This window comes from Monodelphis domestica, chromosome 6 (genome assembly GCF_027887165.1).
Source record: "Monodelphis domestica isolate mMonDom1 chromosome 6, mMonDom1.pri, whole genome shotgun sequence".
Lineage (NCBI taxonomy): Eukaryota > Metazoa > Chordata > Mammalia > Didelphimorphia > Didelphidae > Monodelphis > Monodelphis domestica.
In genome coordinates this window covers 62,642,714-62,659,401 of record NC_077232.1, presented here as the reverse complement: position 1 = coordinate 62,659,401, position 16,688 = coordinate 62,642,714, and the positions used below count along the sequence as shown (strand labels likewise).

Genomic DNA, 16,688 nt, shown 5'->3' with positions numbered 1-16,688 from the left:
CTGTGGATAGAGTGTTGGGCCGGGATGCAGAGAGTCCTGGGTTCAAATTGGAGCTCAGACTCTTCCTAGCTACGTGAATTGCCTAGTTTTGGGGTGACCCTGGACTAATCGCTTTAATCCCAGTTGTCAAGTTTTGGGGTGACCCTGGACTAATCACTTTAATCCCAGTTGTCAAATTTTGGGGTGACCCTGGACTAATCACTTTAATCCCAGTTGTCAAGTTTTGGGGTGACCCTGGACTAATTGCTTTAATCCCGGTTGTCAAGTTTTGGGGTGACCCTGGGCAAGTCACTCACCCCCCCCCATTGCCTAACCCTGGCTGCTCCTCTGCCTTGGAACCATTCCTCAATATTGATTCTAAGACAGAAGCTAAAGGTTTAAAAAATACTCTTTCACTATTATTTCATTTGATCCCCACAGCAACCCTAGGAGGTAGAGCCTCTTATCATTCTCTTGTTTCAGTCATGTCTGACTCTTCATGACCCCATTTGGAGTTGTTTTTTTTGTGTGTGTGTGTGTGGCAAAAATACAGGAGTGGTTTGCTATTTCCTTCTCCAGCTTATTTGACAGATGAGGAAACTGAGGCACACAGGGTTAAGTGAGTTGCCCAAAGTCACACAGCTGGAAAGTGTCTGAGGCTGGCTTTAGACCCAGAAGATGAGCCTTCCTAATTCTAGGTCTGTCATTCTAGCCACTGTGCCATTTAGCTGCTATGATTATCCCCATTTAACAGATGAAGAAACTGAGCCTGAGAACAATAAAGTGACTTTCCTGAGGATCCACAGTTTGAAAGTACCAGAGGCAGGATTTAAACTTGGGCCAGCTCCACAGAGCTATGCTAATTAACACCGCCCCCTCCCACCCCTTTTTTTAAACCCTTAGCTTCCATCTTAGAATCAATACTGCGTATTGGTTCCAAGGCAGAAGAGTGGTAAGGGCTAGGCAATGGGGGTCAAGTGACTTGCCCAGGGTCACATAGCTGGGAAGAGTCTGAGGCCATATTTGAACCCAGAACCTCCCATTTCTAGACTTGGCTCTCCATCTACTGAGCCACCCAGTTTCTCCTGAAGTGCTCCACAAATATTAGTTATCTTGGTGACTTCCCTGTCCTTCCAGAGGGGTACTGAGTAGGAGACCTGGGAAGTGCTCCACAAATATTAGTTATCTTGGTGACTTTCCTGTCCTTCCAGAGGGGTATGGAGTAGAAAGAGTCTTGGGTTTGGATTCAAATGATCTGCATCCAAATTCTGGCCTGACCTTAATTTCTGCGTCACCTTGGGCAAGTCATCAAACATCCCCATGCCTCAGTTTCCCCATCTGTAAGACGGGGGGTTGGACTAAATGATCCTTAAGGTCCCTCCTACCTCTATAATAACTCCCCCGTGTGACTCCCTTTGTGGGCTCTCCCTGTGAAGAAGGAAGAAAAACTGAGCGATTTGGGCGCTGTTTGGAGGAAGGAGCATCCGGGAGGCAGGAGGACCACCTTTCTGCAGAGCATCTTTGGCTCTGGGACGCCTCCTCCTGGCCTCCACTTCAGCAGCCCCCGGAGAGGCTCTTGGAGAGGGAGATGGGTTAGAGTTTGTTTTTCCCAAGAAGGGGCAGTTCTCCTTAATGAGCTGTTTATAGTTCATAGTCTTCTGCCTGAAACATTCTGTCAGGCAGGCTAAGGACAAGAGATGGGATGTCCTGGAGTGACCTGGAACACCAGAGGTATATTTAATGGCGCTGAGAGTTTTTAGAAAGGAAAATCATAGCCCAGACGCATGAGTGGCCAATATGGTTTGAAGGAGGCTGGAGAGGGAAAGAAGGGAGCCAGGTGGGACAGTGGAAAGAGCTTTGGCTTGGGAGACAGAAGACATTACTAATAATAACACGGTCTGCCATGTATTTGGCTCTTGGGGGTTGGCGAGCCTTTTATAGACCTCTTTCCCTTTGATCTCCTCCACAAGCCTGTGTGAAGGTGTTATTATTACACCCCTTTTGCAGAGGGGCAAAGAAAGGCTCGTAGATCTGTTGGGCACACGGCTAGTCAATGACTGAGGCAGGCTTCAAACCTGATTGCATGCCCAGAGTAATAAGCCATTCCCTGGCCCGAGTCCTGGTTCCTTTTGGGCTGTTTAATTGCTGTGTGATCTCCTTTTATGGCGGGGATTGGGTTTTATGTTGTTGAAGAGGACTTCCAGGTCCAACAGTCTGGAATTCTGGGAATGTCAGCCTCAGAAGGATAAAGGATAGAGCGGGGAGAAACTGAGCCCCCATCCCAATGAGACAGACTTGAAGGTTTAGGCGGGAGAAGAAACCGTAGCCTTCCTGCAAGCGCCAAGGGTGGGAGCCTACCAGGGTCTTTGATTGAGCCAAGAAGGGGCGGAAGGGGGAGTACCCAGGAATGCAGGGGATGGAAGAGCTAGGGAGAAGCTAGGCTTGCTACCTTTCTGCCACCGGTTGGGGTGACCTACCCCTGGCAGGACCCAGAAATTCTCCTCCACCTGAAGTTGAGTTCCTTTGAGGAACCCCACCCAGGTCCAACAGGACCTATCCTTGCCCTTGGGCACTGGGTGTACGAAAAACAAGCTCTTTTCTGGTGAGCCCTGCTCAGAGTGGAAAAATACAAGCCCTAAATTGGGGTGTTCTGGGTCCATGGACTGGCCATCTCTTTATCTCTCTGGCTCAGAATGTGGAGGACTACAAAAATAGCTCTGGGCAGTGGCAGGTCAAGGTGGGGCTTGTGCCCAGTCTGGAAGTCCCAGACTTGTCCTTAAAGAACCCTCCCAAGAGCCCTTGTAACCTCCCAGTCTCTGGGTATTTTCTGCCTTGAAGACAAGACAGGGAAGATGGAGAAGAAAGAGGAGAGGGACGGGGTTCAAGCCTTTTCCCCTAAGTGTGTCACTGAGTCTTGACTGTCTGACTCCTTGGGAGGCTTGGAGTATGGGCTGGGTGCCTGCTGAGGCAGGAGCCTGGGCTCTGGGGGCCGCAGGAACGGGCTGGCTTGAACCCGGGCCAGGAAGTTTTCATCTAAAATTGATTAGGACTTGGAACATTCCTTCTCAAACAAATTGTATTCTGATGACTTGGACACTCCCTCACAGCTGGAGAGCCAGGAAGCCAAGCTGGGCCTTTGTTCCCTCTTTAGAAACCAACCATCCCACAGTGACCTCTGTGGAGAGTGCAGGGTCCAGTCTTGAGGGCCGAAAGCTTTTCTGCGATGCTCTCCATCCTTTTATTTCAGGTGGGGTTCATGGGGCTCCTCCGTCATTCTTGTTGTGACTCTACTACCTTTTCTTGGGGAAGGCTCTTCGGCCCCCTGGGAGAGGTCCTTCCCTCTCTGTCTGCCAAAGGGGGTGAGGGCTTCAAGTCACTGCAGTCCAGTCTGACCTTGGTCTTTGCCCAGAATTATACCAAGGGCTTGAGGCAACTCTGCAGGAACCAACTCTGAATAGACTGGGAGAGGTAATTGTTAAATGTTCAGTGTGAGCATTTATTTACACCTTGGAAAGGGTCAAGTTCTACAAATCAGATGTTCATGTATTGTCTTCTTGATTTGTCTAGATTTAAGAAAGAGATGGAGATGGTCTCCATCACTACCTGGCTGTGTGACCCTGGGAAAGTCACTTAACCACCCCCCATTGCCTAGCCCTTACCATTCTTCTCCTTTGGAACTAATACTTAATATTGATTTCAAGATGGAAGATAAAAGTTGTTTTTTTTTTTAATGATAGAGAAAATATTAAGGAGGCTGCTTAAATTTAAATCCTATGTACATTTCTCCCCTCCCCTTCCCCCCAATGGAAAGTGGATTGTTAAACATTTACCAGCATGCCCTCAGAAGGTTACAGAGACTTGATATCTCAGCTTCTCTGTGCGGTGGCATGGGTCTGTGGCAGGAAGAATGGGACAATGGTCCACTTGGCTCACAATGGAGGGAAGGCAGTCCCTGACTCAGAGATTCAATGGAGGTTTGGGAGGGCTAATGGTGAGTCCAGTGGCATATATGGCTGTGGACCCTTCCTCTTGGACCAAAGTAATGGAGGCTCTGTGGGCTGCATTGAGGACTTAGAGCATCCAGAACAAGGGAGGCAAGGGTCTAGCTCTACTTTGCCATGTTTAGGTCACATCTTGGGTACCGGTCTATTGTGGGCAACTGACATAATGGTGAGTGTCCAGTGGGGGACAGGCAGTGTAGTGTGGAGGAGCCTGGGGAGCTGGGCAAACAAGGATGAGGGGAAGGACCTGGGATGCTTAGCATGGAGAAGAGAAGAAGGGAATGTTGGGCATCTTCAATCATCAAAGGGACTATCAAATGAGACACTTTCTTTGCTTGACCCCAGGAAATAAAACGAGGACCAATGGGTGGGAGCTGTGAAGAAGACATTTTAGGATCCATGTAAAGGAAAAACGTTGAAGCCATTAGAGCCATCCCCAAGTGGACCAGGCTGTCTTGTGAGGCAGGATTGGGCTACCCTCATGAGGAGTCTTCAGTGGAAGTCAGATGGTTATCTTCCAGGGAGGTTGTTCCTGTTTAGGTAAGAGACTTGGTGCTTCAAAGACCCCTTTCAGCTCTGAGTTTCTGGGATAGGACGGCTTCTGCCTTTTGCCTTGGCTCACTTGACAACCCTAAAAATCACTAGTGTGTGGTAGAGCTGTGGTCCTGATCAGGGGAGGGAGGGTGAGTGGAGAACCTCTTGTGGACAGGGTCAACCAAATAAGAAGGTCTTAGGGCAGGAAGCTTGGAGATGGGAAGAGAGAAGAGATCCAGGTGGGAATTAAAGGATTAGATGATGTACCCTGGAAGGTCCTTATGAGCTCTAAACTCTGCATTCTTCCACCCTAACCTCTTCACTGGGTTTTTATCAGGACTATAAATAGCTTGGGAGCTGGGCCCTTGGCTGCAGGTTCTAGCTGTGGAGTCTGGGCCAGAGGGTGGGGAGCCTCCAACAGGCACATCTTGGACTGGACACTTAGCCTTTAAGCCTCCTGGGAAATTCCTTGGCATTTATGGAGCTGGGAGGGAGGCAACCTGAGTCTTGTGTCCCGCCCTGAGCCTCCTCACACTCAGCTGCTCCTATTCTTAATCCCTAGAATCACAGACTGAGCTGGAAGCGAGCCCAGTTTGTACCTAACCAAGGAACACTTCTCTAGTAGGAGCAAGGATCACCTTTAGCTGCCCCAAACCAGAATGCTCCAGAGATCTCCTTGCCAGCCTTTCACTTACATGGAAAAATGGAAGTGGTTAATTCTGACTGCAAAGAAAAATTTATTTCAGATTCTGTTATCCCAGGTCCCAGGGACAGAATCGTATTTAATTCACTCCTCTGGGAGGACAAGGGAAGTCACCAAGATAACTAATATTTGTGGAGCACTTCAGGGGCAGCTGGGTGGCTCAGTAGATGGAGAGCCAAGTTTAGAGATGGGAGGTTCTGGGTTCAAATATGGTCTCAGACACTTCCTAGTGGTGTGATGCAATTCGCAGAAGCATAGAGTTAGACCTGGAAGGGACCTTAGAGATGATCTTGTCTAGCCTTCTCATTTTATAAATGAGGAAATGGATTTGAAGTCACTTGCCCCAGACCTAGGTAGTAAAACAAGATGGCGGCTTAGTAGCAGTGGAAACTGAAACTGCTCTGACTATCCCACCTAGGTAGTAAAGCCTGACTCCCCATCCAGGTACTCTGACTCCCAAACCAATATCCTTTTCATCGTAGAACTCTGCCTCTACAAACTGTGCATTGGCTATGGGAGGGAGGTCTGGGTAGGGGAGCAAAAGAACAAGAATCTTGTAACCATGAAATTAAATAATTAAATAAAAATTTCCAAAACTTAAAAAAAATAAAGAACTCTGCCTCCACAAATCAATTGTACAATTGATAGGCTAAGTCCCTGTGGAGGCCAGGGACTGTGCTAGGTGTTCAGGTTACAAAGACAAAATCCAAACAGTGTCTGCCTTCAAGGAGCTTACATTCTATTGGCTGAATCCAACTATAGATGAGCCCAAGTAGTTTACATTTCAGTTTTGATGACAAGATCACTGTAAATATTGGACCACTGGGGGGTCTTTGAAACTGTGTGTGTGTGCATGCATGCATGCATGTGTGTGTGCATGCATGCATACGTGTGTGTGTGTGTGAGAGAAAGAGAGAGAGAGAGAGAAAAGGAGAGAGAAATAAGAGAGCAACGAGGAGAGAGAAAGAGGAGAGGGGAAGGGAGGAGAGAAAGAGAGGAGGAGGAGAGAGATAAGAAGAGGTTGGGGAGAGAGAGGAAGGGAGAAAGAGAGAGAGATAGAGAGAGATGGGGGAAAGGAACTATCTAGATTGTTAAAAAACCCATATCTTTGTCTTAGAATTGATACTAAATTGGTTCCAAGGCAGAAGAGTGGTCAGGGCTAGGCAATTGGGGTTAAGTGACCTGCCCACGGTCACAACTAGGAAGTGTCTGAGGCCAGATTTGAACCAGGTCCTCTTCCCACCTCTGGCCTGGCTCCTTATCCACTGAGTCATCTACATGCCCTGAACTATGTAGATTTATAAACTGTCCATGAGTTGGTAGGAGCTACATCAGAAGGCAGTATTTGATGGTCGGTGCTGGATCTGGAAACAAGGAAATGAGTTAAAAACTTGTCTGTCACTCTGTAATGCTGCCCAGCAATCACTTCAATCCATCACTAAACATTTATTAAACACCTACTATGTTCTAGACACTCCACTCTTCCAAGCCTCAGTTTTCTCGTCTGTGAAATAAAGAAGTCATATTGGATGGCTTCTAAGGTACTTTCTACTCTCAATCTATGATCCTATGGTCCTCTCTGAACCTAATACTTAGGACCATTGAGAAGATTTTTTTTAATGAGATTTTTAAAAGGGGGGAAAAATAACCAACCACCACTTTCTTCTAGCTTGTCTCTGATCGCAGCAAAGATCACAAATGGTAGACTGGTGGATCTTGTCAGAGTGAATTTTGTCTTGGGATAATTACTTCTGAGCACATCCTTCTCAGAGGCAGCTGGTGGTAGGGTGCTGAATCTGGACTCAGGATAGACCTGAGTTCAAATCTAGCCCCAGACACTTAGTGCTTCCATCTCCTCAATTGTAAAATGGGGATAATAATTAGCACCCATCTCCCAGTGTTATTGTGAGGCTCGAGATATCACCAACTAACTCTTTTGGGTAGCAGTTCAGAGAGAAATTGCCTCTTTTCTACACTGCTCTAAGCATTTTTAATTGGACCAACTCATCTTAGTTCATTCAGGGCTGAGTCTTCTTGTTATCAAACCATCATTTTTTTCTGGCTGAGCCATTGCCAGACAACGCACATTGACACTAATCACAAAAGAGTTCTGGATTTTAGGGTTTCCCAATGATTAATTCCAAAGCTTTCTTTGTGAGCAAATGCAAATGAACAGCTGGTAAATCAGGCACTGATGCCAATCTTTGCCCTGGATAAGGGCAGCATCTCTTCCAGCTGCCTCCTTAGTGTTTTTCATATATATAAGCCTCACGTTTGTTTTTGTCTTTGCTCCCTTTTGATCAGCAAACCTGCCAAACATCTCACTGGAAATCCGGGTGTCAAGAGCCGCCCTTTTACAGAAGCATTTTTGTCTAATTTCTTTCAGGGTCAGTGAATGTTTTCTGGAAGCTGCTTCGGGCCAGGAGGATGAACACCCGAGGGAGGTTCCAGGGACAATTTACCATGGGATGAGCCAGAACTGGAAGATAGACCTGTCAGACCTGAAGGTAGAGCACTGGAACACTGGAATGAAGCTAGAGACTAAATAAAATAATATTTATGAAATCACCTGGGAAACTGCAAACTGTTGTATGCTTATAGGGACAGCTAGATGGCACAGGGCTGGAGTCAGGAAGACTTGAGTTCAAATCCAGTTTCTGACATATACTAGTTATGTGACTCTGGGCAAGTCCCTGAACCCTGCTTCCCTCAGTTTCCTCATCTGTCAAATGATTAGGAGAAGAAAATGGCAAACTGGTCCAGTATCTTTATCAAGAAAACCCCAAATGGGATCACAAAGACAACAAGAAGGTATTGAGAATAGATTCACTTGATCCTTAGAGCATCATCAAGGGGTAGCTTGGGAAATGGGTGGTAAAGGCACTTGCTGCTGGATCAAATCTCTTGTTATTGACCTTAATTCCTTCTTAAGAATATGATTTTTGCTTCACTCTGTTGATTTATGTTTTATTCTTCTGTTGGAAGAAGGGAAAGAGAGGGGAATGATTTACCATTTGCCCAAGAACCAAGTCCAGGGCAGTAATCATCATCATCATCATCATCATCATCATCATCATCATCATCATCATCATCGTCATCATCCTCATCATCATCAACGTCATCATCATCATCCCATTTCTTTTGCTTTTTAGGGTTAACAAAGTACTGGTTCCTATAATAAGCCCTTTAGTAAGGGAGAGTTGATGCTTTTATCTGCATTATAAAGAGCAGGAAACTGAGGGTTGGAGAAGCTGACCAGCTCAAGATGACCCAGTAAGCATCAGAGCTAAGATTCTACCAACTCCAAATTCAGTGATTTCTTTGCTGCACCATTGCCTCCCAAGCTCCAGGGCGTCTGTCTGAGCTGGGGTGGGGCAGGTGATTGGCAGCGGTCCAGGTAGGTAAGAAGTCACTTTCAGGGAATTCTATTAGGAGGCATCAGGAATTCTGCCATATAGATACTGGGATTCAGAGGTAGGAGTTTCGTTCTGACAGAAAATTAGGGCACCAGTCCAACTCTTGGCTAAATAGAGAAATATGGCTGGAGTGACTGGGGACCAGAATTACAAGGGTGGGAAGGGGTCTGGCCACAAGACTGACCGATGCTGAACTAGAACTGCCCATGTTCCCAGGTCCTAGTGTCATTCCAAAGCCTTGTCTCTGTTCCTTCTGCCTGTTTATGCCAATCTTGGCACTTCTAGCCCCACTGTTTATGCCTCCACTTCCCCTCAATTGGGAGAGGGAGGAATCCCCCAAATTGTTGAGGTTGGAAAAAAATCAACAGGCTGTGGTTTCCATCAGCACAGGGTTGGAAAAAAGCCTGACATCCAGGCTATGCTACGTGGCCTAACTCCAGGGAGTTTGGTCATTGCCAAGGGTGACCCCCTGGAGTGGAAGGCATTCCTTGTACTAAGATCAGATACTATATCTGAGCTTTCAGAACAGGTAGTCTTGTAGGTTTCCTTGTCCTTCCTCTGAACCTCAAGTTAACTTTTTTACTGCCCCCTCCCAAGGGGACAAAATGATGTTTCTCCTCCTGATTCAATGACCTTGGCTCCCGGTCTCTCTGATTCATTCATTCATTCATTCATTCATTCATTCATTCATTCATTCATTCATCAATGTACAATGATCCATGTTTGGTGTTAGAGGATACATAAAGATAAATAAGACACTCAGAATCCAGGAGAGGAAAATCGATAAGAGATAAGATTCAAAAAATCATCGTCTAAACTTGAATGTGATGAGTGCCCAGAAGGACCACCAAGTGATTAGAGGAGAGAAACATCATTTTCAGGTCAGCAGGTGTCAGAAGGCTTCATGGAAGCAGAATCTGAGTTGGGTCTTTAAAGGTGAGGAGGATATTAGCAAGTGAAGAGGTGTGGGAAAGAGGAGGAGGGGAAGGCAGGAAGGGCATGTTTGTAGAGCGGAGAACGGTACGGTAGTCAGGTTCCTTGATTTATCATTTTGTTTTTTTCCCCATCCATTAACCTCTCCACCTTCCTTAGAAAGGTAATTCGCAGTTCTGATGTCCAGGACAAGGACTTTAAAATGTGCCAAGGCACATTTTTGGTGGGGGGAACCCTGGAGATCTTGGACACAAGACATCAAGGGAAGAAGGTCCCTGTGACACATGCTGGAGATGGAAGTATCTGTGGACCCCCAACATGGACACTGGAGAGGAAGCAGAGCAGATCTGGGTGGGAGAAGAGATCACCTGGGCTAAGTGGGTGGGGAAGGAACCATCTGGTCTCTTCCTATTTAACTCTGTTTTCTCGAGCTATGTGCTCAACACAGTTGTGTCCCTGCTGAAGGAGCAGGAGCCAGGTTCTAGGAGCATCTTCTATATTTAGCACCCGTAGGCAAAGGTCCAGTTGTGCTGCCTCAATCCTAACCTTGTCCTGGCCCCTACAGATCAGCACACTAAGTCACAATTGACAGATACCACTTTATGAGGAAATTCAGGTCCCCAGACTGTTCAGGTAAGCCACATGTGTCTGCTTTCAGGAAGACTTGTAAAATGTTAAAGCTGAGAGAGGTCATAGAAGACGAAACATCAGCACAAAGAATACCAGAGCAGGAAGGCCCCTCAGGATATACAACACAGAAGGTCAGAGTTGGAGGGGACCTTAGAATATATAACAGAGGACCTCAGAGGTGGAATTTTGGGTCAGTTCGTCTCATCTCCTCATTTTGCAGAGGCCCAGAAGGAACTGATTTGCCTTTTGCCATACAGCTCAGATGGACCCAGATATGAGTAGTCTTCTCTAGGTGGGCTGTAGGATAGCACTGCTTGTCCCCTATTTCCCAGCCCAACTAGGTAGATTGTGGGATTGCACTGGTTGTCCCCCATTTCCCAGGCTATCCAGTGGGTTGTGGGATAGCACTGGTTGTCCCCCATTTCCTAGCCCATCTAGGGGGATTGGGAGATAGCACTGCTTGTCCCCCATTTCCCAGCCCATCTAGGGGGTTGTGGGACAGCATTGCTTGTCTCCCATTTCCCAGCCCATCTAGGGGGTTGTGGGACAGCATTGCTTGTCCCCCATTTCCCAGACCATCGAGGGGGTTGTGGGATAGCATTGCTTGTCCCCCATTTCCCAGACCATCTAGGGGGGGTTGGGAGACAGCATTGCTTGTCCCCCATTTCCCAGCCCATCTAGGGGGTTGTGGGATAGCACTGGTTGTCCCCCATTTCCCAGCCCATCTAGGGGGTTGTGGGACAGCATTGCTTGTCCCCCATTTCCCAGACCATCTAGGGGGGGTTGGGAGACAGCATTGCTTGTCCCCCATTTCCCAGACCATCTAGATGGATTGTGGGACAGCACTGATTGTCCCCCATTTCCCAGACCATCTAGGGGGTTGTGGGACAGCACTGCTTGTCCCCCATTTCCCAGCCCATCTAGGTGGATTGTGGGACAGCACTGCTTGTCCCCCATTTCCCAGACCATCTAGGGGATTGTGGGACAGCACTGCTTGTCCCCCATTTCCCAGACCATCTAGGGGATTGTGGGACAGCACTGCTTGTCCCCCATTTCCCAGCCCATCTAGGGGATTGTGGGACAGCACTGCTTGTCCCCCATTTCCCAGCCCATCTAGGGGATTGTGGGACAGCACTGCTTGTCCCCCATTTCCCAGACCATCTAGATGGATTGTGGGACAGCACTGCTTGTCCCCCATTTCCCAGCCCACAGATTCCTCACCCGGCAGCAAACCCCAGAGCCCGTTTCTGCATGATTCCACCTATTTCCTCACTCAGGGCCAAGGCCAAGCATTTCCTTCCTCCCGGTGGTCTCTGCAGGATCAAGCTTCTCCCTTGCCCTGACCCAGGTCCACCTCCTTGGCTTCTGTTCAGAACCGCTGCTGTGACAGCACCTTCCTCATTGGGGGGTGGGGTGGGGGGAGCCATTCCCCTTATGGAAATGGGCAGCATCAGATAAACTGCTCCACGGGTTAGTTTAGCCACCCCCTTGGGGCCCCGTTTTGCAGCTGACTCATCCAGGCAGGCCCAGGCCCAACCGGATACAGCCCTGCTCACACTCAAACATTCCACGGGGGCCACGTCAAAGCTATTTTCTATTGACATCTGACTTTAACATCTCAGTCCAGGATCATCCCTCCCTCCTAAGTTCAAAGGAGCTGCTGACTAGGAAGTCCTTTGTGAAGCATGCTGGAGAAATGGGAGCCCGTCTTCTCCGGATGAGGCCACGATTTTCCTCAGGTCACACACGGAAGGAGGATCAGAGCCGAGACTCCAACCCATGGATTCTCACTGAATATTTGATTTTTTGGCCCCCTTTCTTTTCAGATTTTAAATGGATCCTGGATAAAATGCAAGGAGGGACCTCCGAGGTCATCTAGTCCAACATCTTCAATTTTCAAATAAGGAAACTGAGGCCCAGGGAAGGTTAAATGTCAAACTCCAGGCTAAATGGCAGGAAATAAGCCTCAGAGGTAGGATTTGAACCCAGGAACTTGGATTCCAGGACCCAGTACCCTTTCCACTCTACTACATAGCTTGCCTGTCATGTTTTTTCATCACCTCCATGTCCTTCCTCTTTACCAAAATTAGCAGAAAGCAAAAGGCCATTCACAAAACTAATCTGAGGCTAATAATATGGGTGATGTCACCCACCCACCGTCCTTCCTTCTGCAAAGAGGGGGAAGCACAAAGCCTGGTCATCCTAATTACGCTCTGTCCAGTTGTTATTTTTGTGGCCGTTGTGCATTATTTTCCATTACTGGCTTGCCGCTTCACTTTGTGTCAGCTTATAACCAGGGCTTTTTTGATTTCTTTTTAAAAATAGACTCCTTATAGAATTCTAGCTTACCCTAGGGAGAAGTAGAAAGGGAATAAGGAAGTGGGAGTGTGGGGAGGGGGAGTACTAAAAGGGAGGGAAAAGTTGGAGGTTGGGGGGTGACCAAAAGATTCTAAAAGATAGACTTCAGGGGGCAGCTGGGTAGCTCAGTGGACTGAGAGCCAGACCTAGAGACAGAGGGTCCTGGGTTCAAATTTGACCTGAGACACTTCCCAGCTGGGTGACCCTGGACAAGTCACTTAACCCCCATTGGCTAGCCCTTATTGCTCTTCCACCTTGGAACCAATACACCGTATTAATTCCAAGACAGAAGGTAAGGGTTTAAAAAAAAAAACTGATATCTTTTGTCTTTATATTTCCTATAATTTCTAAATCTCCTAAAATTCCAAGGGCCTCAGTTTCCTTATTTAAAAATTGAGGATGTTGGACTAGCTGACCTTGGAGGTCCCTCCTAGCTTTTTAGCTATAATTCATTTAAAATTTGAAAAGAAAGGGGGGAAATCAAATATTCAGTATTCTTCCCCTCTGAGAAGCATCTCTTATCACAAAGAATTTTTTTTAAAGAGGAAGAAAAGGAAAGAATTTCAGCAAAGCCAACCAATGCATGGAAAACAGTTGATGGACCTCCACCTCTGCAAATAAACCATTTTGGGGGAGAGGTGGGGATGACAGAACTCCTGAGGACTCAACCAAGCACCTGGGCCCTTGCAAAACTCTCTTGAAAGGAGGTGTCAGCCTTGCCTGCAGGCAAGCCTGGTCTTCCCTTCCCTCCCTGCAGAAGAGGAGCTGACTCCTTCTAGGGGTTCTGGGAGTCAGGCTTGTCAGGTTTCCCAATGAAACTTCTGTCTGTCATCACTGCTTTCCACACCTCTGGCACCCAAAGCTCACAGGTGCCTGGAACAGCTTTCTATTACTGACTAAACAGAATTCAAACGCCTTAGCCTGGCATTAAAGGGAAGGACTCGGGGCATCACATGGGAGATGGCCCTGAGAGAGAAGTCTTAGAGAGGGGGCAGGACATCCTATAATTCAGAAAGTGGATGAGGGCACAGGAAAGCTCATGCCCTCAATGCTCCCACCTCAGCCTTATAGGAATTAGAAAAGGCAGGCATGGACTGTGGTGGATTGGGGCAGAGCCCCCCTGGGGACATTTAGTGAGCTTGGGGCAAAGCTATGCCCAAAGAGGATGCTCCTGTGGGATTGGGGGGACTGGAGTGGGCACATAGCAACGAGTCCATCCCCCAGAGTAAGGAGACCCTGCTGTCAAGGAACTTGAAGTGTAATGGAGAGAGACTCTCCATTATTAAGAGCTATATAAATGGAGATTTATTTTGAACCCTAGACTTCAATTCCCAGAAGTCCTTGGTATTTCCCAGAATTCCCTATAATCTCACCTGAGTCTCCCCATTGGCGAGATCACAATTGGTATTTAACTGGCAGTAACACTTCCCAGGAGCTCTCTCTGCCATTGCAATGTTGTAGGAAGTATAGTGGTAAGCTAAGCTAAGCTAAGCGTGGGATTTTGAATGGGCCAATCAGCCATGGGCACGTGGTTTTTATTTGTATCTTCTTTATTCCTTGATTTCTAATAATCCTTAATAAACCTCATAAATATAATATTTTCATTACTAGGTATAATTTAATTTTTACAGAACTCAAGACAAATGAGATGTAGAGGACAGATTTCAGAAGGAAGACTCTAAGGCGAAAGCGAATGGGAAAGCTGAAGGTGGGACTTGGAGGAGTCCAAAGAAGCTAGGAGTCCTCTGAGGAGGGAAAGAAGTGGGGGAAGAAAATGACCCCAGTCAGGAAATGGAGTATCTTCTTGGAGGAAAAGCCTCAAGAGCCACATCACTGGATCAGAGAGAGGATACGAAGAACTGGGGGATGTGATTGCTGAGCTCTTGCCAGAGAACTTAGAAACATCATAAAAGCAGGAGAAGTCCTCTAGGACTGAAGAAGGGCAAATGCTCTGATTTCCAAAGGAAAGAGTATGAAATTTGTTAATCCCAGACCAGGGAGCTTGCTTTCTATTCTTGGCACATTCTAGGTTATACCATTAAAGGAATTATGGCTAGTGATGATCTAGAAAAGGAAATGATGATCCCTGAGTCAGCATAGCTTCATTAAGAGCTGGTTATGCCAGATTAATTAATCTCTTTTCTTTTGTGGACAAAGCTACTAAATTAGGAAACAAGGACAATGCTTACCAATAGAGCTTACCAAGATTCTGATAAAATGCCTAACAGTCACTCATGTCATTGGATGGCCAGATCCAAAAAGGTCATTCACACTTTCATATTAACTTGGATGGAGTTCTCCAGGGACCTGTGCTTGGTCTTTTTTCCCCCCAGACATGCATTTATTAAGCACCCACTATGTGCCAGGCACTTTACAAATATCTTATTTGATCTTTGCAACTCTGGGAGATACGTCCTCTCCTCACTTTGCAGTTGAGGAAACTGAGGCATATAATGGTTAAGTGACTTTCTCAGGGTCTCACTCACAAGTGTCTGAGGCCATATTTGAACTCATATCTTTCTGACTCCACAGGCAGTGCTCAATCTACTGTGCCACTTAGCTTGTTCTCTTTGTTGTGGGGTTTGGAGGTGAACCCCTGGGGTTCTGGAAGGATATCTTTTGCAAGAATGCAAGACTCCGAAACTTGGCTTAAAAATAAAGAGAAATGTATTAATTTGGGAAGTAATGTTGAATCTGACCAGGAGGCAGCATAGGTGGAAGCCTGCCCCTAGGTGGAAGAGCAGGACAGCAAGACAGCATGAGTGGAGCAAACTGGAGGGTTCTCCCAGAATGCCTCAATTCTGGGGTTTTTATATTCTTTTACTGCAGTGAGGAGCATAGGGTTGCGGGGAGGAGGGTTGCCTGAAGGCCTGGGGTGGTTCTCCCGATTTGGAGGACTGATGGATGAGGTGTGTCTTTGTCCATCTCAAATCAATGGGACAATCCAGGGAGGATAATCCTCTCAGGGTCAGATGTTTTGGGTTGGGAGTCAGAAGGTGTAAGGGAGCAAAGGAATTTCCCTGATAATAGTTTGCCTGAGTTTCTGGGGGTGCAATGCCCAGGCCATCTTGTTCTGTTAAATATTTTTACCAACGATGTTGATAAAGGTGTAGATGGTACGATTAGCAGATTTTCAGATGAGGTGGAGTTAATTCGTTAGCGAATAGGATTAGGATCCAGAAAAGATCTTGGAAGCCTGAATGTTGGAGCTAATCTAGAAAGAATAAAATTCAGAATGGATAAACATCTAGTCCAGCTTTTGGTTAGAAAAGTCAATTTCCCAAAAATAATATGGGGGAAAGCTTGGTTAGACAGCACTTCACATGACAAATATTCCAAGGATTTAGTGGAATGCAAGATCAATAGGACTTGACAAAGTGATATAACACCCCCCAAAGCAGTGGCAATTGCAACATCTAGGAAGAAAGTGTTCCTCTGGCTATACCCCACCTGGAGTTCTGAGTTCAGTTCTGAGTGCCTCAGGTTCAGGGCATGGATAAGCTGGAAAATGTCTAGAGGAGATAAAAAAATAGTGGAAAGCTTCATGCTTCATGGGTGAAGGAACTGGAAATGTTTAGTTGGCTAAAGAGAAGATTCATTGGGGGAAGAGATCATTGATATCTTCAAGAATTTGAAAGGTTATTGCATGAGAAAGGAATTAACTTGCATTAATTGACCCTTAGGGGCTGGGTGGGGTACAATGGGTGGACCTTGAAAAGAAGTCCTTGAGCTGGCCAGAAGGAAAAACTTCCTACTACTGAAATGTACCTTAAAAGTGGCACGAGCTATTTCGGAATGTGACCATGCTGAACTACTACTCAACAAACTCCAGTGGCTCTCCATCACCTCTAAAATGAAATACAAAATCCTTTGTTTCACTTTCAAAGATCTTCATAACTTGCCCCTTTGTTTCAGTCTTCTTACACTTAACTCCCCTCCAAGTAGTCTAAGATCCAGTGATCAGGACCTCTTTGCTGTTCCTCTAACAAGACATTCACATTTCTTGACTCCATACATATTCACTGGTGGTCTCCTGTGCCTGAAGTTTTCTCCTTCCTCATCTTCACCTCTTGGCTTCTCTCCCTGGCTTTTTTTCAATTTCCAGCTACAATCTTGTCATCTACAAGATGCTTT

At 46.6% G+C, this 16,688-nt stretch overlaps 2 long non-coding RNA genes across 2 annotated transcripts; both read left to right on the top strand.

The window, feature by feature from the left end:
* Positions 1–4,262: 4,262 nt before the first annotated feature.
* Positions 4,263–8,167, top strand: LOC103104074 (uncharacterized). The gene is made up of 2 exons (XR_469361.2): positions 4,263–4,520; positions 7,604–8,167. It is a non-coding gene; the product is annotated as an uncharacterized LOC103104074 (long non-coding RNA).
* A 1,988-nt stretch (positions 8,168–10,155) lies between these two features.
* On the top strand, positions 10,156–14,631 carry LOC130455009 (uncharacterized). The gene is made up of 2 exons (XR_008912776.1): positions 10,156–10,327; positions 14,186–14,631. It is a non-coding gene; the product is annotated as an uncharacterized LOC130455009 (long non-coding RNA).
* The last annotated feature ends 2,057 nt before the right edge of the window (positions 14,632–16,688 follow it).